We start from the raw sequence: 17,148 nt of genomic DNA, 5'->3' as shown, positions 1-17,148 counted from the left end.
TTGGTACCCTATGACCTGTGCCGAACTACACGATTGCAAGCCATTTAGTTTTCCTGAAAACAAAATTTTAAAGATGGTTAGCGAGTTCCCGTATTATGCGTTTGACTGCGCGGGCCACCATGTCTTTGTGACGTCGCATCCTGCATCGCTACCTTACCAAGCACGTAGTCAAGAACCAGCGGTGGCCCTCCTGCGTTCAAATCGTCGCCGTCAAGTTTTTCGAAAAGCAGGCACCGCAGCTCGTTGCGTCGTCGAATCACATCGTTTCTCGCGCCATCATCATGTGCACTCTGTGTATATTACGGCGATGTAGGGTGTGACGTCATCGTAGACGTTCAACGAAGCAGTCACGTGTTACGGTTTCCACCTATCGTTTTTCCATTATCGAAATTTACTGACGAGTTACCTTAGCTAATTAAACCATCCCTACCTGTAGCAGGATTCAATAAAATTTGAAAACTGCGATATCGTAAATGGTCAAAAGGGCACCAGACTTCAGCTTTACGGAACAAAATAAATAAATAAATTGAGTTGAGTAGAAGTAATGCCTGGAGCGCCAACTACGTGGTGGAATTTTGGTTCGAGCTAGTTGGTTCGTAACTGAAGAAACCTAGTAATGTTGTCATGCTCGCGCGCTATCACCACGTGTTCTGTCTGTGCTACACAAACTGATCTTTCCACTGTGAAATAAAATTACTTGGATGTTTGCGCCCGTCCTGCTGTGCGTTCTTCGTCCTCATTCAATTCGCGCCGAAACGTTCCTACACTCTTCCTTCCTCACTATGCAACTGCTGCTAACCTGTTGCATGGACCATGGTCGCATTTCAAAGGTCCGTGTTTTTCTCGCCGAGTTCAGAACTTCAGACTCTGTTTTGTGTGGCTTCAATCTCACCCCACATACATGTCCTGGCTAGCGTGTGCGGACAATTACTCTCGGCACTTCCTGTGTTAGAACCGCGTTCGGGCGACTTTGACATCCGCGCCGAGCCCGCATTCATTACAACCTTGAAGGCTCCGGTTGGAGCATCGCGTGGGATATCATTTGCAGAGACAATGTTGACGTCCGGACAATGGGAGGTATAGGCTAGGCCTATAACTCAAAAGCGTAGCTCTGCCAGATGTGAAAGGGTAAACGGGAGACGTCACGAAGAGCAATATCATTAACAGGTGCACAAAAAAACGGCAGTATATATATATATATATATATATATATATATATATATATATATATATATATATATATATATATATATATATATATATATATATATATATAATAGGACTAGAAGGACTGTCATTGGTTGGCGTAAGGCAATAGGTAAAGAGAATATGCTTCTAAGAACTGTTTATTTGTCGAAGTTTCGGTCTGGGTTCTTTAGAAGCATATACTCTTTACCAATATAGATACATCTACATCGCAAACACACACAATGTAGTGTACATCGTTATACCGAGTACATAAGTATAAATGAAAGGGAAGAAGGCTGGATTACACGGATGACATGCCACGACACTAAACAATTGGCTCCCCGACGAAAATGTCAAAAGAAAAGAACATCTACGTGAACTGCAGACGTCATCAAAAAGTGTCAGAAAAGCTCAATGCTTGGTCGTGGAGGATAACTCAGTCCAGTTAGCTCCATTCAGGACTTGCAGCTGTCTTTCTTCATATTCTGCAGATCATATGTAGAGAGAAATAAAGCATTCGTTCGCCACTTTTGCTATCACATAGCGCATAAGTAGCATAAGGGAAAAAAAACTATCAGGATGTCCGCACGGTGTGGCAGTACGGCTGCGCACGGATGTCAGGCTTGAACACATTGTGATACGCTCGGCTAGAGAGCATTTCATCGAGAGTATTTTTTGCGAGAGGCCTTCAAAGTAAAAAAGGAGAAACCTGAGTCGGCAGCTCTCTTAGATGAACTCGTCTCCATGAAAGGTTTTTAATGACTACGCCAGCGAAGCAATGGCGGGCGGGCGCATAAAAATAGCATTTATACCCAGGACACAACTAAACATAAAAGGGTGGGAGGCAGCTCTGTCCAGCTCGGATCCGAAGTCCCAAGAGGCCCTCGTGAAACGTGCGAGGACAGCGGCCCGCGCCAATGGGATCCCGGACTAAGGATCCCAGTCACCGATCTTCTCAAGAACATGAAATAAACGTTTTATTCTCTCTCTTCATTTCATTTGTTGGATATTGCAGAACGGCAATAAAGAAAAAGAAAGCATGGCCGAGCGGTCCAAGGCATTCAGGTCGCAGTCCGGTCTTCCGGGCGTGGGTTTGAGGAAGAACACTGGGCTCCCACGCAGAGGGCCCGTTCCATCCTGAAAATTTTTTTATTTCGTTTTTTTTTTTTTCGCGCGATAGTGGTTACAGACACCGGCGGCAGCGGCGGCGGCGGAATACTACAGCACCAAAAACGGCCGTTGAAATTATCTCATAACAGCTTTCGCTGCAAAAGCAAATATTTCGCATATCTGAGGCGCAGCATCAATACGTCAGTATTAGGTGGTGTGTTCCTTTACTAGAAAATACACAGGTACGTAATTCTAAAGACACTAGTGTTTCTTAGGCTGCACTGGAAATGCGACGCTATGCACGAAAAAGCCCTCTGCCGACGATATGGTGCTGCCACTCGCAGTGGCACTGAGTTCTACTGCACAAGCTCATATTTGCCGACGCCACTACCAGATGGCGTCCATATCTCACGCAGCGCCTCAAGTAATGCGGTAAAATGAAATCTGTTCAAACAAACCTCCATTGCATTTATCATGCCATGACGGAAGTGGTACGCGAACAGCATCACGGGTGGCCGCGGATGACACCAGGACTTCTGTAGTACGGCCGGCTTAAAACTATCGTCTTTCGACGACATTTGCAGCGAAGCACGCAGATACGCGGCCAATTTCTTTTTAGGTGTCATGCCATGACAAGAGGACCAGTAATTACCGCGCCGAACTTTCTTTTTCCTCTATTAATTCTCATTACCTAGCGAACAAGTACAATTGACTCGGTGCCACAGTGTCGCGCCCTCTAGTCCCGTCAGGATGGCCGAGCGGTCCAAGGCGCTGCGTTCAGGTCGCAGTCCGGTCTTCCGGGCGTGGGTGCGAATCCCACTTCTGACATACTTATTTTGCATTTTTTTTGTGCGTGTCATGTCATGACAAGAGGACCAGTAATTACAGCGCCGAACTTTCTTTTTCCTCTATTAATTGTCATTACCTAGTGGTGCCACAGTGTCGCACTCTCTCGTCCCGTCAGGATGGCCGAGCGGTCCAAGGCGCTGCGTTCAGGTCGCAGTCCGGTCTTCCGGGCGTGGGTTCGAATCCCACTTCTGACATGCTTATCTTGCATTTTTTTTGTGCGTGTCATGTCATGACAAGAGGACCAGTAATTACAGCGCCGAACTTTCTTTTTCCTCTATTAATTGTCATTACCTAGTGGTGCCACAGTGTCGCGCCCTCTAGTCCCGTCAGGATGGCCGAGCGGTCCAAGGCGCTGCGTTCAGGTCGCAGTCCGGTCTTCCGGGCGTGGGTGCGAATCCCACTTCTGACATACTTATTTTGCATTTTTTTTGTGCGTGTCATGTCATGACAAGAGGACCAGTAATTACAGCGCCGAACTTTCTTTTTCCTCTATTAATTGTCATTACCTAGTGGTGCCACAGTGTCGCACTCTCTCGTCCCGTCAGGATGGCCGAGCGGTCCAAGGCGCTGCGTTCAGGTCGCAGTCCGGTCTTCCGGGCGTGGGTTCGAATCCCACTTCTGACATGCTTATCTTGCATTTTTTTTGTGCGTGTCATGTCATGACAAGAGGACCAGTAATTACAGCGCCGAACTTTCTTTTTCCTCTATTAATTGTCATTACCTAGCGGTGCCACAGTGTCGCGCCCTCTAGTCCCGTCAGGATGGCCGAGCGGTCCAAGGCGCTGCGTTCAGGTCGCAGTCCGGTCTTCCGGGCGTGGGTGCGAATCCCACTTCTGACATGCTTATTTTGCATTTTTTTGTGCGTGTCATGTCATGACAAGAGGACCAGTAATTACAGCGCCGAACTTTCTTTTTCCTCTAGTAATTGTCATTACCTAGCGGTGCCACAGTGTCGCGCCCTCTAGTCCCGTCAGGATGGCCGAGCGGTCCAAGGCGCTGCGTTCAGGTCGCAGTCCGGTCTTCCGGGCGTGGGTTCGAATCCCACTTCTGACATGCTTATTTTGCATATTTTTTGTGCGTGTCATGTCATGACAAGAGGACCAGTAATTACAGCGCCGAACTTTCTTTTTCCTCTATTAATTCTCATTACCTAGCGAACGAGTACAATTGACTCGGTGCCACAGTGTCGCGCCCTCTAGTCCCGTCAGGATGGCCGAGCGGTCCAAGGCGCTGCGTTCAGGTCGCAGTCCGGTCTTCCGGGCGTGGGTTCGAATCCCACTTCTGACATGCTTATTTTGCATTTTTTTGTGCGTGTCATGTCATGACAAGAGGACCAGTAATTACAGCGCCGAACTTTCTTTTTCCTCTATTAATTCTCATTACTAGCGAACGAGTACAATTGACTCGGTGCCACAGTGTCGCGCCCTCTAGTCCCGTCAGGATGGCCGAGCGGTCCAAGGCGCTGCGTTCAGGTCGCAGTCCGGTCTTCCTGGCGTGGGTGCGAATCCCACTTCTGACATGCTTATTTTGCATTTTTTTTTGTGCGTGTCATGTCATGACAAGAGGACCAGTAATTACAGCGCCGAACTTTCTTTTTCCTCTATTAATTCTCATTACCTAGCGAACGAGTACAATTGACTCGGTGCCACAGTGGCGCGCCCTCTAGTCCCGTCAGGATGGCCGAGCGGTCCAAGGCGCTGCGTTCAGGTCGCAGTCCGGTCTTCCGGGCGTGGGTTCGAATCCCACTTCTGACATGCTTATTTTGCATTTTTTTTGTGCGTGTCATGTCATGACAAGAGGACCAGTAATTACAGCGCCGAACTTTCTTTTTCCTCTATTAATTCTCATTACCTAGCGAACGAGTACAATTGACTCGGTGCCACAGTGTCGCGCCCTCTAGTCCCGTCAGGATGGCCGAGCGGTCCAAGGCGCTGCGTTCAGGTCGCAGTCCGGTCTTCCGGGCGTGGGTGCGAATCCCACTTCTGACATGCTTATTTTGCATTTTTTTTGTGCGTGTCATGTCATGACAAGAGGACCAGTAATTACAGCGCCGAACTTTCTTTTTCCTCTATTAATTCTCATTACCTAGCGAACAAGTACAATTGACTCGGTGCCACAGTGTCGCACCCTCTGGTCCCGTCAGGATGGCCGAGCGGTCCAAGGCGCTGCGTTCAGGTCGCAGTCCGGTCTTCCGGGCGTGGGTTCGAATCCCACTTCTGACATGCTTATTTTGCATTTTTTTGTGCGTGTCATGTCATGACAAGAAGACCAGTAATTACAGCGCCGAACTTTCTTTTTCCTCTATTAATTGTCATTACCTAGCGAACAAGTACAATTGACTCGGTGCCACAGTGTCGCACCCTCTGGTCCCGTCAGGATGGCCGAGCGGTCCAAGGCGCTGCGTTCAGGTCGCAGTCCGGTCTTCCGGGCGTGGGTTCGAATCCCACTTCTGACATGCTTATTTTGCATTTTTTTGTGCGTGTCATGTCATGACAAGAGGACCAGTAATTACAGCGCCGAACTTTCTTTTTCCTCTATTCTCATTACCTAGCGAACGAGTACAATTGACTCGGTGCCACAGTGTCGCGCCCTCTAGTCCCGTCAGGATGGCCGAGCGGTCCAAGGCGCTGCGTTCAGGTCGCAGTCCGGTCTTCCGGGCGTGGGTTCGAATCCCACTTCTGACATGCTTATTTTGCATTTTTTTGCGCGTGTCATGTCATGACAAGAGGACCAGTAATTACAGCGCCGAACTTTCTTTTTCCTCTATTAATTGTCATTACCTAAGTACTCGGTGCCACAGTGTCGCGCCCTCTAGTCCCGTCAGGATGGCCGAGCGGTCCAAGGCGCTGCGTTCAGGTCGCAGTCCGGTCTTCCGGGCGTGGGTTCGAATCCCACTTCTGACATGCTTATTTTGCATTTTTTTGTGCGTGTCATGTCATGACAAGAGGACCAGTAATTACAGCGCCGAACTTTCTTTTTCCTCTATTAATTCTCATTACCTAGCGAACGAGTACAATTGACTCGGTGCCACAGTGTCGCGCCCTCTAGTCCCGTCAGGATGGCCGAGCGGTCCAAGGCGCTGCGTTCAGGTCGCAGTCCGGTCTTCCGGGCGTGGGTTCGAATCCCACTTCTGACATGCTTATTTTGCATTTTTTTTGTGCGTGTCATGTCATGACAAGAGGACCAGTAATTACAGCGCCGAACTTTCTTTTTCCTCTATTAATTCTCATTACCTAGCGAACGAGTACAATTGACTCGGTGCCACAGTGTCGCGCCCTCTAGTCCCGTCAGGATGGCCGAGCGGTCCAAGGCGCTGCGTTCAGGTCGTAGTCCGGTCTTCCGGGCGTGGGTTCGAATCCCACTTCTGACATGCTTATTTTGCATTTTTTTTGTGCGTGTCATGTCATGACAAGAGGACCAGTAATTACAGCGCCGAACTTTCTTTTTCCTCTATTAATTCTCATTACCTAGCGAACGAGTACAATTGACTCGGTGCCACAGTGTCGCGCCCTCTAGTCCCGTCAGGATGGCCGAGCGGTCCAAGGCGCTGCGTTCAGGTCGCAGTCCGGTCTTCCGGGCGTGGGTTCGAATCCCACTTCTGACATGCTTATTTTGCATTTTTTTGTGCGTGTCATGTCATGACAAGAGGACCAGTAATTACAGCGCCGAACTTTCTTTTTCCTCTATTAATTCTCATTACCTAGCGAACGAGTACAATTGACTCGGTGCCACAGTGTCGCGCCCTCTAGTGCCGTCAGGATGGCCGAGCGGTCCAAGGCGCTGCGTTCAGGTCGCAGTCCGGTCTTCCAGGCGTGGGTTCGAATCCCACTTCTGACATGCTTATTTTGCATTTTTTTTGTGCGTGTCATGTCATGACAAGAGGACCAGTAATTACAGCGCCGAACTTTCTTTTTCCTCTATTAATTGTCATTACCTAGCGGTGCCACAGTGTCGCGCCCTCTAGTCCCGTCAGGATGGCCGAGCGGTCCAAGGCGCTGCGTTCAGGTCGCAGTCCGGTCTTCCGGGCGTGGGTTCGAATCCCACTTCTGACATGCTTATTTTGCTTTTTTTGTGCGTGTCATGTCATGACAAGAGGACCAGTAATTACAGCGCCGAACTTTCTTTTTCCTCTATTAATTGTCATTACCTAGCGGTGCCACAGTGTCGCGCCCTCTAGTCCCGTCAGGATGGCCGAGCGGTCCAAGGCGCTGCGTTCAGGTCGCAGTCCGGTCTTCCGGCGTGGGTTCGAATCCCACTTCTGACATGCTTATTTTGCTTTTTTTTGTGCGTGTCATGTCATGACAAGAGGACCAGTAATTACAGGGCCGAACTTTCTTTTCTAGCGTTAGCTACACTTGCCTAGCCGGAGCCGATTTCGCGTGGATGGTCATGAGCCGTGCTGCGCATGCGCGACGATCAGTGATGTCACACAGGTGGGCCACCGGAGCTGGCATCTCACGCGCTCTCCGACACCGCCGCGCGCGGCTCGTCGCTGCTGGTCTGCGCGTTCGGGAGGAGTGGCGTCGTAGGCGCGGCAGACACGCTGGCGCCGGCGCGCGCGCAGACTCCACCACCGCCGCGCGCGGCTCGCCGCTGCTGGTCTGCGCCGCATTCGAGAGGAGTGACGTCATAGCCATGAACACAGTGGCGCCGGCGCGCGCGCCGCTGTTCGCCTTCGCTGTGCAGTCGCCGTCTGACACTGCGCTGGGGCCGCTTGATAGCGCCTCTGTCTGGCGTTTGCAGGTGGGTAACGCCATGGAGAAGGAGAGCGCAAATTCTTCTCGACGGCGCAGAAAAGCCGAGAAGCTTATCTCATCGGATCCCGAAGTAGTTGCCTAGCAATTAGCGGTTCAGCGTACGAAGAATGAACAGAAGAAGGCTAATAATCCTAGACAATCTGGAAAGCTAAGAATAATCAGCTGAACCTTTGCTAACGCTACGTATATATCCTGGCATAGCCGAGCTAAGCCACTGCAAATTTTTTTCTTCGTAACTTTCAATTTTCTACGTTAGCGTGCAGTAGCGGGAAATGGAGTGTTTTGTGAGTCCAGAGCGAGCTTTCTCCGAACAGCTTCATGAGCGCGTGCAATTTATTTGGACGACAACGAGGTCCCGCGGAATACGGGCTCGAGCGACGCGCTGACAATTCTTTCTGGCCGTTCTTCTCGTTACTTTCCAGTTTGTTGCTATCGCATTCATTGCTGCGCCGTTGCGGCGAAACTGTGACTTTTAAAGACGATAGTCTTTCTTGGGGAACCTAAACGCCTAAATTTTGGTCTGTCTTTCTGTCTTTCTGTTTGTCGGCACGTCCCTCGATTCAGCCACCCGGCCAAAGTTGAACCACTTGCTTACCGCCCACCCATCTTGAACTGGTATGGCTGTTCATACAGTGAACGTTGTCGATCAAAAAGTAAATATTACGCATATCTGAGGCGTAACATCATTAGGTAAGTATTAGGCGGTGTGTTCGTTTAATAGAAAATACATAGATACGCAATTTAAAGACCTTGATGGTATGCGTTTAACGTTGAGACAGTAACGCTGAAGCGATCAGCGGTCCAAGCCGAGCAAGCGCGAGCGCCAACAACAACCGTCTTCGTCTTCTTCTTTCGCAGGCGTTCTTGTCCGCGCCCTACCATGTTACAAATCACTCCCCCGCGGAAAAGGAGCCATCCTGGCGACCTAAGGAACAGGTACAACTGGTGGGTCATAATGCGGCTTCAGTCGATCGACGTGAACAGTCTCGCGGCCGCGACGACGGCGGTCCGTAGATGATTGAACAGGCTCAATCATATAGTTAATTGGGGATGCTTGACGTAGGACGCGGTAGGGGCCTTCGTACTTAGGCAGTAGCTTTGTGGAAAGGCCAGGAGCGGAGGAGGGAACGCGAAGCCACACCAACGTTCCAGGCGAATACGACTGAGGAGGCAGGTTTTCGTCGTGACGGTCCTTCTGGCCCTACTCGCCCTACAATGTTACAACCCTAGTTTCTTAAGGTGCGCTGAAAATGCGACTGGCGCTGAAACTTGTCTTCCTCCGTGCCCTCTGCACAAGCTCATGTTGTGTTTCGGTTTCGGTTCAGTATTGCATTGTACGAATGACAGGGGGCGCCGCTCTGGCATTCCTGTTTTACCCAGGCGACGTGTAAGTAAGAGAGTTTGTGGAGAGTACTCGTTGAGTGCGGACGTTTCTTCTCCTTCGGCGCATCGCGCCAAACAGCCTGTTTGGGCTGGCCGGCGTCCTCACCGGTCGCGTTGGTCACCGCCGGTCTTCGCCTGCCGCTGCGCCGGGACTACCAGCCCGCAACACAGCACTCATGTTTCCCGACGTATTGCCAGATGGCATCCATATCTCACGCAGCGCCTCTTCTATCGTCTTTAGACGACATTTGCAGCGAAGCACGCAGATACACGGCCAATTTTTTTTTATTGGCCGATTTAGTTCAGCACAACACTATACTTCACTTTTCTACATAATCACCGTTAAATTCTAAGCACTTGTCGTACCACTGCACCAGTTTCTTTAGTTCCTCTGCATAGAAGTTCGCCGCCTGGGAATTCTTTGCTGTTTGAGTTGGTCGGTAAGCATTTTTAGTACCCACCTTGCACACACTGTGATATCTGGGATTTTCAGTTACAATCGTGCAAGTTGTAGTGCGGCTGACAAGAGGAAATTCATCCGACAGGCGACCAACTGTCAGTCGTCGATTTAATCGCAATTTCCGGCCCACTTGTTGAACAGTTTCATTGGTCTGGATTCTGTCCCTTCCACTCCGCTCTTCGTCGTGCACATTTGTGCGGCCATTTGTGAAGTCTCGCCACGATTTTATTGCCTTTCCTTGACTCATCACTTTATGTCCATAAACTAGGCACAATTCCGCATAAATTTGAGAAGCTGATGATCCTATTTAGACATGTGCGCCGGAGGCGCCGGCGCGCCGGTGTTTCCACCTCCGGCGGCGGCGTGTGAACGGCGCGGGGTTCATCGGACCGGCGGCGGCGCGGCGCGGGGTGGGGGGGGGGGGGGGGGGGTAAAGCAGTGAATGCGATAAGTGCACGCCGTAATGTTACATGAACGAGGGCTAGCAGCTAACTATTTTTGCTCCCATCTGACTTAACTCTACAAAACGCTGGTGTATGGTAATCAGTGTTGCGGAATTACCACTCCGGAATTGGAATGATTCCGGAATCATTCCACATTTTCGCGACCCCGGAATGGAGTGGGAATAGAACCGGGACAACGTTTGGAGGAATGGAATGGGAATAGAATTAAGCGCCTTTTGCGCGGAATGGAATGGGAATGGAATTACGTATTTTTTCGAAAATAGAGCTCGTTTTCGTCTACGTGCTGTTTATCAAACTTCAAGCATTAGTAAGTCAGAGCCTCGAATTTAACAATAAAGCAGTATTTTTAAAATGGCTTGGCTAATTACAAGCACGGTACTCTTATAAACAACGCGCCTACTACAATTCTGTCCTTATATAGGCTGTGTTGCTGCGAAGTTTGTCTCTATTCTTCGCTTAACCGTGGCTCTATGCAGTTGGTGTCCGTCGTGCGGAACTACAGCGGAGGCATACCCCCCCCCCCCCTTATGCCTTGTGATTTTGGTGAGCTTAAACACTATTAAAGCATCACCATTCGTTAAAACATTCTGACCATGCAAATACTATAGGTAGTGAGAGAACTGCCCCTATGGCAATAGTAGGGTGGTCGTACTGCACGAGATATGTCACCAAACTACTATTCCTCGACCTTGGTAACGTGTTTTGCGTACTTCTGCAGTTCTTAATGCATCTGGTGACATCAGCTTTATGGGGCGTCCATTCTTAACTCAATAAATCTATCAAGATGCCTTTCCTACGTTGAGGAATTACATGAATGGAATTGAACTGCCCGGCCATTCCCGGAGTGGGAATGGGCTAAGTTTTTTTCATTCCGAGGAATTGAAAGGAATGGAATTGTGGCAAGTTGTAATTCCCCGGAATGGAATTCGAATGGAATGGAGGCGCCCATTCCGCAACACTGATGGCAATACGGCCGCTCCCGGGGAGAGACGCGGTTTTCGGTCAGTTTGTCGTATCGGTGGTCCGAGCGCGAAACAGTGAGATCACAGCGCGTAGAGGTATACGAGCCGTTCGCTGGGGGATGTCTGCCGAAATAGCCCGTGTGCCAGCGCACTCGACCGTGCCCTTATAGTCAAAGTTCACAGTTGCTGCTCGAGTTACGCAGTCCCTCTCCCCAGACATCCCTTCATGCTCCTTGGCCCTACAAATGACAGGCGGGGCGTTTCCTTCTGCTTGAGGAGCAATCATGACCAGGATTTGCAGACATGTGCCCGTAGCGCCATCTCTCGTCGGTGAGATTGGTGGCCTGCCGTAACTGAATGGGAAATAAACGAAAAAAATCATATCTGACGAAAAAAAAATAGTTATCAAAAACGACTCCCGGTTCTGTACAGCAGAGACTAATTTGAACATTCTGTTAAAATTACAGTTTCGCACTACAAACCATGTGGCTTCCCAAAGAGTTTAACATTTTACAATGGGGCCCCATGTGTTTCTAATGGGCGGTGTTCAACTGTCCTGGGAAGCCACATGCTTTGTAGTGCGATACTGGGATTTTACCAAAATGTTCCAGTAGGTCTCTGCTGTATAGGTCCCAGAGTCGTTTTTGATAACTAGCTTTATTCAAGAGATATGATTTCTTTCGCCTATTTCCCATTCAGTTATGGCAGGACGCAATTGCTAAAGCCGAAAGATGGCGCCACGTACAGATGTCCCCAAATCCTGGGAATGCGATGGCAAGGCGCGCACGCGGGTTGATGTTATTCCGTGTGATGGAGATGGCCAGCTTGTTTTATCTCTGCTTTAGCCATGTTCCTTGCCAACGCTCGCGAGCTTTTACTCGCGGGTAGAACATACAATGCGCGGAACGATGTTATCGATTTAGAGTTTATACGGAACATGACGGCGACGTTGAAAACCTGTCCTGAGTGTGCATACAATTGCTGACGCAATAAAAAATATACAAAAAATCGTCGAATTGGGCTCGTCTTTTTCCTGGAAAGCTGCATCCTCTCCGCTTTAAAGAGTGCGTCAGTTGGAAGAATAATATAATGCGGCGCCTTTTCCATTGGTTTCGTTCTCGCCTTCAATACCCTTCTTACAGGGGACATCTCCTCGCCACTTATTTCTTCATAAAGCACGCGTACAATGTCAGCGCTAAGCGTTGACCCTATCATGAATTGGCGCTTGTCGGCTACAGTCTGTTATCTCTGTATGCGCGGTCGCAAACGCACAAAATGGAGCGAAATCAGTTAATTGCGCACGATAGTCGTGCGAGAGAAGCAAGAGCGGGTGGGCGGCTGCATAGCAAAGCTGTATGGGAGACAATTCACAAATGTTATTTCTCGTATATGGACCAGTCGAGAGTATGTACCATGATGATGTCACGTGAATCACTGTTCTGGCATCACGAAGTGCACCAAAAGACAAGAAACGCCAAGAGAGAATAACGCGCTCGTTTTTGTTTTTTGTTGTACTTTCAGAGGCTGTTAGGGGCCCTTTATAAAAACAGGGCGTGCAAACACAGACACAGGAGAGTAGTCAAGACACCAGAAACGCCGCTAACAACTGAAAAATCACACAGCGGCGGAACCGAAGGTAGACACAAATATTTATCTGCGCATTCTCACGTAAGAGGTCATACCTATCAATCAAGTGCGAGTAGTGGTCTACGTGAGAGATAGCTGTTCACTCTCTCGACTTTTCTCTTATGTCCGTATTTCCACGTCATGTCTTTTTAACATGAATACCTACCAACTAGCTCAGCTATATTATAAGTTTGTCATTCTCTTTACTTCTGTATTTATTTATCGATTTACTCGAGTTAGAATGAAAGGAAGAAGTGTACTAACCCACCGAGATATATATATATATATATATATATATTACTTATCTATTTTATTTATTTATGCACAGTGTACTAGGTTCAAGACTCCAAGAATGATCAAACTATGATTACACATTCCCAAGTCATTTTTTTTAAAGTGCTTCAGCTTCCCTTTAAAGGGACACTAAAGGCAAATATTAAGTCGACGTTGATTGTTGAAATAGCGGCCCAGAAACCTCGTAGCGCTGCTTTTGTGCCAAGGAAGTGCTTATTTTGAAATAAAATCACGTTTTTAGTGGTCCGCATCGCGTTAGCGCGCTTCAAATCTCCCGCCTGAAAATACGACTCTCATACGTCACTGCTGCCATGCCCAACGTTGCCCGCTTTTACTGCGCGGCCGCCGACACTAGTAGCAGCCGAGCGGAAGTAGCGGGACCCACAGTAGCAACAACGGCGCTGCGGCAAAGACTTGCTCGGATGGGCACATTCAAAGCCGTCACCAAGTTGCGGTTGGTCTCGTAATCCTCAGTACGAAAGTGCAGCGAGCACACACGCAGAGGTTTTGACTGTTTAGCACACTGGCGCAATGGCATGTCACTAAGCCACTTCGAGCATAAGGGTTCATTCCGCGGCACCCAGTGAAAAGACACACCGGTTTCCTTGCTGCAGCACTGGCGTTGTGCACCATTCGGGCATCCGGCAATATCACACGCATGCTGCATTTTGTCGAACTTTCTGTCAGAGCGACCTTCACGAGCGCGCAAAACACGCACGGCAGTACGCGATCCCGAAACTGCCACTGAGACGGGCAAGGCGCAGTTCGGCGAAAACGGAACCTTTGAACCACGCGCGCCGTTCCCCATGGCAACGCCACAGAGGTTTTGTTTTCCATGAATCAAGCGGAAACGAACAAACAGCATTTTATTTCGTCTTTTGATGCTCGGAATGTTCTTTTTTTACTGCTGCTAGTTTGATTACTAGTGATTTATTGCAGGCCGACTTCCCTACGTCATCGGGATCACTTCGAAAATGTCCCACTCGTGGCGCTCGTCATGTGATACATTTAGCTTAATTTCTCGGTAAGTAGGGCACTGCTGGTGATAATATTGCCGTTTTAGAAGTTGTCATACATTGGGTTTTCACTCTGACATAAATTGTTATTTGCCTTTAGTGTCCCTTTAAGGTCAGGCAATACTCGTGATATTTCTGGAGAAGTAAAAGATGCTACAACTTCTGGGGAGCTATTCTCGATGCGTTCATTCAAAGGAGGTGTCCACAATCCATTTCGGCAGAGCGCACTCAGTGATTCGAAAAACGGTGTGCCGTGATGTCACCTCGCTCTTGAACACGTCGCTGCACCGAACCCGCCAGCACATTCCTAGCGTAAGAAGAGAGTGGACGAAATGCACAGAAACAGGAACTTTTCAAGTCTGAATTTGCATGTGAATGTGTCCCAGATGTTAGAGAACGATACAGGGAATGCCAGAGAATGCGTACCGACCTTACAGCTGCGTTAGACGAGTGGCCGCATTAAACCTAAATCGATGGCTAACACGATCAAAAGACATGTGCACCGAAAATAGGATCTCCGAGGGCTGCGTTTGTTGCATTGAAGCGCATTCCGTCCCTGTCATTTGTGTCGAGAGTGTTTGAAAGCTTCGTGATCTCATGATGGCGCTGCAGAACAGGAACCGGAAACAGGGGGCGCGCTTCTCGCCGAGCTCCCGCTATTCAGCGGCCGCTGAAATGGACACTTCATTACATGGACACATCGAGAAGAGCTCCTCCGGTGAAGTGCTGCATTTTATTTCCAGATTCCCCATTCGAATTAAAAGAAAAGACTAACGGCGGCGCGCCGCAATTATTGCGCGGCGGCGGCGGCGGCGCACACCTCTAATCCTATTGCAAGCAAAAATTGAATTACAGCTCGCACTTCACAACAGGCGCGGACAACGATTTTCGCAGACATTGTCATTTGCATTCCCCGACAAACAGACGACTAGTCAGAACAGTAACTTCAGTACCTTCGTGAAGAACAGATGGCGCTGCACAATGACGTCTTCATTCTAATGTGTAAATATTTAAATATTAGCAAACGGTCCTTACTTTTTTAATAGCCCTCGTGTATATATATATATATATATATATATATATATATATATATATATATATATATATATATATATATATATATATATATATATATATATATATATATATATATACTTTTTTGCAGGAAACGAAAGTCTGCGCTTCTTGACTCCATCATCTGAGCCACAATGTCGAGTCGTCTATCGACAACCGCCCCGCCATCATCCCTGGATTAGAGCCCGAAGCCCTTCACGGCTTTCCTGAAACAACCGACTAAATCCTCACGTGGCTTTACGGAGCGTCGCAGTGACCAAGTTGCACCCCTGACGTCAATGCCAATGGCGTAATGTCGTTGCGCAGGGTGCGGCCGCCACCGAAAAGCTTGCGTGGCTCGGACGAGATCTCCCTCACTCACGGTCAAGAAGTTTCTCGCCGCTTTCTTTTTTAACGGCATACGAGGATGTTGCGACTTGTACCAACAACAATGTAGAGTTCCGGCAGAAACGACCTGATATCACTGCTAAAATTTCCGCGATATTTCTCGGACAGAACACCCGGCTCACGCCCGCAGGCCGTGGCTGCAGCATCAGGCCACCTTTGACCAATGGACGATGTCTTGTGAAGACGTCATCGTGATCACTGTGATGACGCCATAGCGGGACGTCATAATGAAGTCACAAGTTTTGGCGATGACTGCATCTGGTAAGCAGTCGTTCAGCGTGTACCGATGTGTGTCAATGTGTATCATAATGAAGTCGCAAGTTTTGACAATTTTTGACGTCATGTGACATTGAGATCGCATGACTTGGTGCGCCGACGGCACACATACATTCGCTTCAGTGTCGCGCGACTTTTAACCGACTGTCATGACCTAGTTCTTTTCTTGACCATTCGTGAGGTCTCGTGAAGTGTCGCCAGATCCCGCCAAATGTCGAAAATTTCTTTACTCTTGAGGCATATCATGCCTTCCCTTTAATACATTATCGTGGCGGGGCTGGGTTTGAAACCGCGGTGACTCACGCTCCGAAGATGAGTGTTTTAAGGCCCGTTCACACCGGCGACTAGCAACGGTCGCGCGACCGTTTGCGACTGGCGGTCAAAAAACGGCTCAAAGCGACCGATGTTCACACCTGCGTGCGACCTACATGCGTCGCCACATAGAATTCACGTCTGCTCGTATACAGCTTGCATTGCCGTTGCCCCGTAAAATAGGCTGACATCCTGTTCCTGCGCATCTGATTGGTTCAGAAGTTTGCGACTGCAGTCGCGCGACTGAAAAATCGAGCAGCGAGCGACTGAGCCAACGCAGTCGCTTTGCGGCCAAGACGGCCATTTGCGACCGTTTGCGACCAGTCGCTTTGCGACTAACTTAGTCGCGCGACCGTAGCTAGTCGCCGGTGTGAATGAGCCTTTAATCACTGCTTTACAAACACACACGCAGACGCACATTTTTTTTTTGTTTATTTACCGCCGGTCTTGGACGATGTACCACGTAAACAGGCCACAGAAATGCAAGAACACACAACATGCTATCAGCCCAACTCAGTACAATCGATCAATACAGTCGATAAACACAAGCATGCCCAACACAATACAATCAATGCAATCCACTGAAAAGAATAGGAAGATGGCTTTCGTGTTCGAACACCACCCTCTAGACTAGCTAAGGCCTCTCCACGCCTCGATGACGTCATCACACTACGACGGGCGCGGTGGACGCGTTTTCAGAAATGCACATTGCTGCGCGCTCGTTCGTGTACTTACGGCGCGTTGCGAATCCATACGTTCGTGCTGTCTCCCGCTTCCCGAAAGCACCGACAAAGCAGCTCCGTCGTAGTGTGGTAAGGCGTTAGGAGAAGAGGATATGGAGAGGCCTTAGCTAGTCTAGAGGATGTTGGTGGTTCGAGTCGTCTTACGCAACTGCATAAGGGACCTGTGACTTACTTTACTTTGTATTTAGTGCAGGAAGCATTCAAAGCCTGACGGTTTGAGTGCCCCCTGCACTGCGCCCGTTCTCAG

The 17,148-nt window shown here is 49.1% G+C and overlaps 20 non-coding genes across 20 annotated transcripts; all 20 read left to right on the top strand.

Moving 5' to 3' along the window:
- Window positions 1–3,042: 3,042 nt before the first annotated feature.
- Trnal-cag (transfer RNA leucine (anticodon CAG)) lies at window positions 3,043–3,126 on the top strand. Its single transcript has one exon. It is a non-coding gene; the product is annotated as a tRNA-Leu (tRNA).
- Window positions 3,127–3,257: 131 nt separating this feature from the next.
- On the top strand, window positions 3,258–3,341 carry Trnal-cag (transfer RNA leucine (anticodon CAG)). Its single transcript has one exon. It is a non-coding gene; the product is annotated as a tRNA-Leu (tRNA).
- Window positions 3,342–3,472: 131 nt separating this feature from the next.
- Window positions 3,473–3,556, top strand: Trnal-cag (transfer RNA leucine (anticodon CAG)). Its single transcript has one exon. It is a non-coding gene; the product is annotated as a tRNA-Leu (tRNA).
- A 131-nt stretch (window positions 3,557–3,687) lies between these two features.
- Trnal-cag (transfer RNA leucine (anticodon CAG)) lies at window positions 3,688–3,771 on the top strand. Its single transcript has one exon. It is a non-coding gene; the product is annotated as a tRNA-Leu (tRNA).
- Window positions 3,772–3,902: 131 nt separating this feature from the next.
- On the top strand, window positions 3,903–3,986 carry Trnal-cag (transfer RNA leucine (anticodon CAG)). The gene has a single exon. It is a non-coding gene; the product is annotated as a tRNA-Leu (tRNA).
- A 130-nt stretch (window positions 3,987–4,116) lies between these two features.
- On the top strand, window positions 4,117–4,200 carry Trnal-cag (transfer RNA leucine (anticodon CAG)). Its single transcript has one exon. It is a non-coding gene; the product is annotated as a tRNA-Leu (tRNA).
- A 150-nt stretch (window positions 4,201–4,350) lies between these two features.
- On the top strand, window positions 4,351–4,434 carry Trnal-cag (transfer RNA leucine (anticodon CAG)). Its single transcript has one exon. It is a non-coding gene; the product is annotated as a tRNA-Leu (tRNA).
- A 148-nt stretch (window positions 4,435–4,582) lies between these two features.
- Window positions 4,583–4,666, top strand: Trnal-cag (transfer RNA leucine (anticodon CAG)). The gene has a single exon. It is a non-coding gene; the product is annotated as a tRNA-Leu (tRNA).
- Window positions 4,667–4,817: 151 nt separating this feature from the next.
- Trnal-cag (transfer RNA leucine (anticodon CAG)) lies at window positions 4,818–4,901 on the top strand. The gene has a single exon. It is a non-coding gene; the product is annotated as a tRNA-Leu (tRNA).
- Window positions 4,902–5,051: 150 nt separating this feature from the next.
- Window positions 5,052–5,135, top strand: Trnal-cag (transfer RNA leucine (anticodon CAG)). The gene has a single exon. It is a non-coding gene; the product is annotated as a tRNA-Leu (tRNA).
- Window positions 5,136–5,285: 150 nt separating this feature from the next.
- Window positions 5,286–5,369, top strand: Trnal-cag (transfer RNA leucine (anticodon CAG)). The gene has a single exon. It is a non-coding gene; the product is annotated as a tRNA-Leu (tRNA).
- A 149-nt stretch (window positions 5,370–5,518) lies between these two features.
- Window positions 5,519–5,602, top strand: Trnal-cag (transfer RNA leucine (anticodon CAG)). Its single transcript has one exon. It is a non-coding gene; the product is annotated as a tRNA-Leu (tRNA).
- Window positions 5,603–5,747: 145 nt separating this feature from the next.
- Trnal-cag (transfer RNA leucine (anticodon CAG)) lies at window positions 5,748–5,831 on the top strand. The gene has a single exon. It is a non-coding gene; the product is annotated as a tRNA-Leu (tRNA).
- A 135-nt stretch (window positions 5,832–5,966) lies between these two features.
- On the top strand, window positions 5,967–6,050 carry Trnal-cag (transfer RNA leucine (anticodon CAG)). The gene has a single exon. It is a non-coding gene; the product is annotated as a tRNA-Leu (tRNA).
- A 149-nt stretch (window positions 6,051–6,199) lies between these two features.
- On the top strand, window positions 6,200–6,283 carry Trnal-cag (transfer RNA leucine (anticodon CAG)). Its single transcript has one exon. It is a non-coding gene; the product is annotated as a tRNA-Leu (tRNA).
- A 150-nt stretch (window positions 6,284–6,433) lies between these two features.
- Window positions 6,434–6,517, top strand: Trnal-cag (transfer RNA leucine (anticodon CAG)). Its single transcript has one exon. It is a non-coding gene; the product is annotated as a tRNA-Leu (tRNA).
- A 150-nt stretch (window positions 6,518–6,667) lies between these two features.
- Window positions 6,668–6,751, top strand: Trnal-cag (transfer RNA leucine (anticodon CAG)). The gene has a single exon. It is a non-coding gene; the product is annotated as a tRNA-Leu (tRNA).
- A 149-nt stretch (window positions 6,752–6,900) lies between these two features.
- Window positions 6,901–6,984, top strand: Trnal-cag (transfer RNA leucine (anticodon CAG)). The gene has a single exon. It is a non-coding gene; the product is annotated as a tRNA-Leu (tRNA).
- Window positions 6,985–7,115: 131 nt separating this feature from the next.
- Trnal-cag (transfer RNA leucine (anticodon CAG)) lies at window positions 7,116–7,199 on the top strand. Its single transcript has one exon. It is a non-coding gene; the product is annotated as a tRNA-Leu (tRNA).
- Window positions 7,200–7,328: 129 nt separating this feature from the next.
- On the top strand, window positions 7,329–7,411 carry Trnal-cag (transfer RNA leucine (anticodon CAG)). Its single transcript has one exon. It is a non-coding gene; the product is annotated as a tRNA-Leu (tRNA).
- The last annotated feature ends 9,737 nt before the right edge of the window (window positions 7,412–17,148 follow it).

This window comes from Rhipicephalus sanguineus, chromosome 8, assembly GCF_013339695.2.
Source record: "Rhipicephalus sanguineus isolate Rsan-2018 chromosome 8, BIME_Rsan_1.4, whole genome shotgun sequence".
Classification (NCBI taxonomy): Eukaryota; Metazoa; Arthropoda; class Arachnida; order Ixodida; family Ixodidae; genus Rhipicephalus; species Rhipicephalus sanguineus.
The sequence above is the reverse complement of the archived record's forward strand: the minus strand, read 5'-3'. Positions and strand labels throughout refer to the sequence as shown.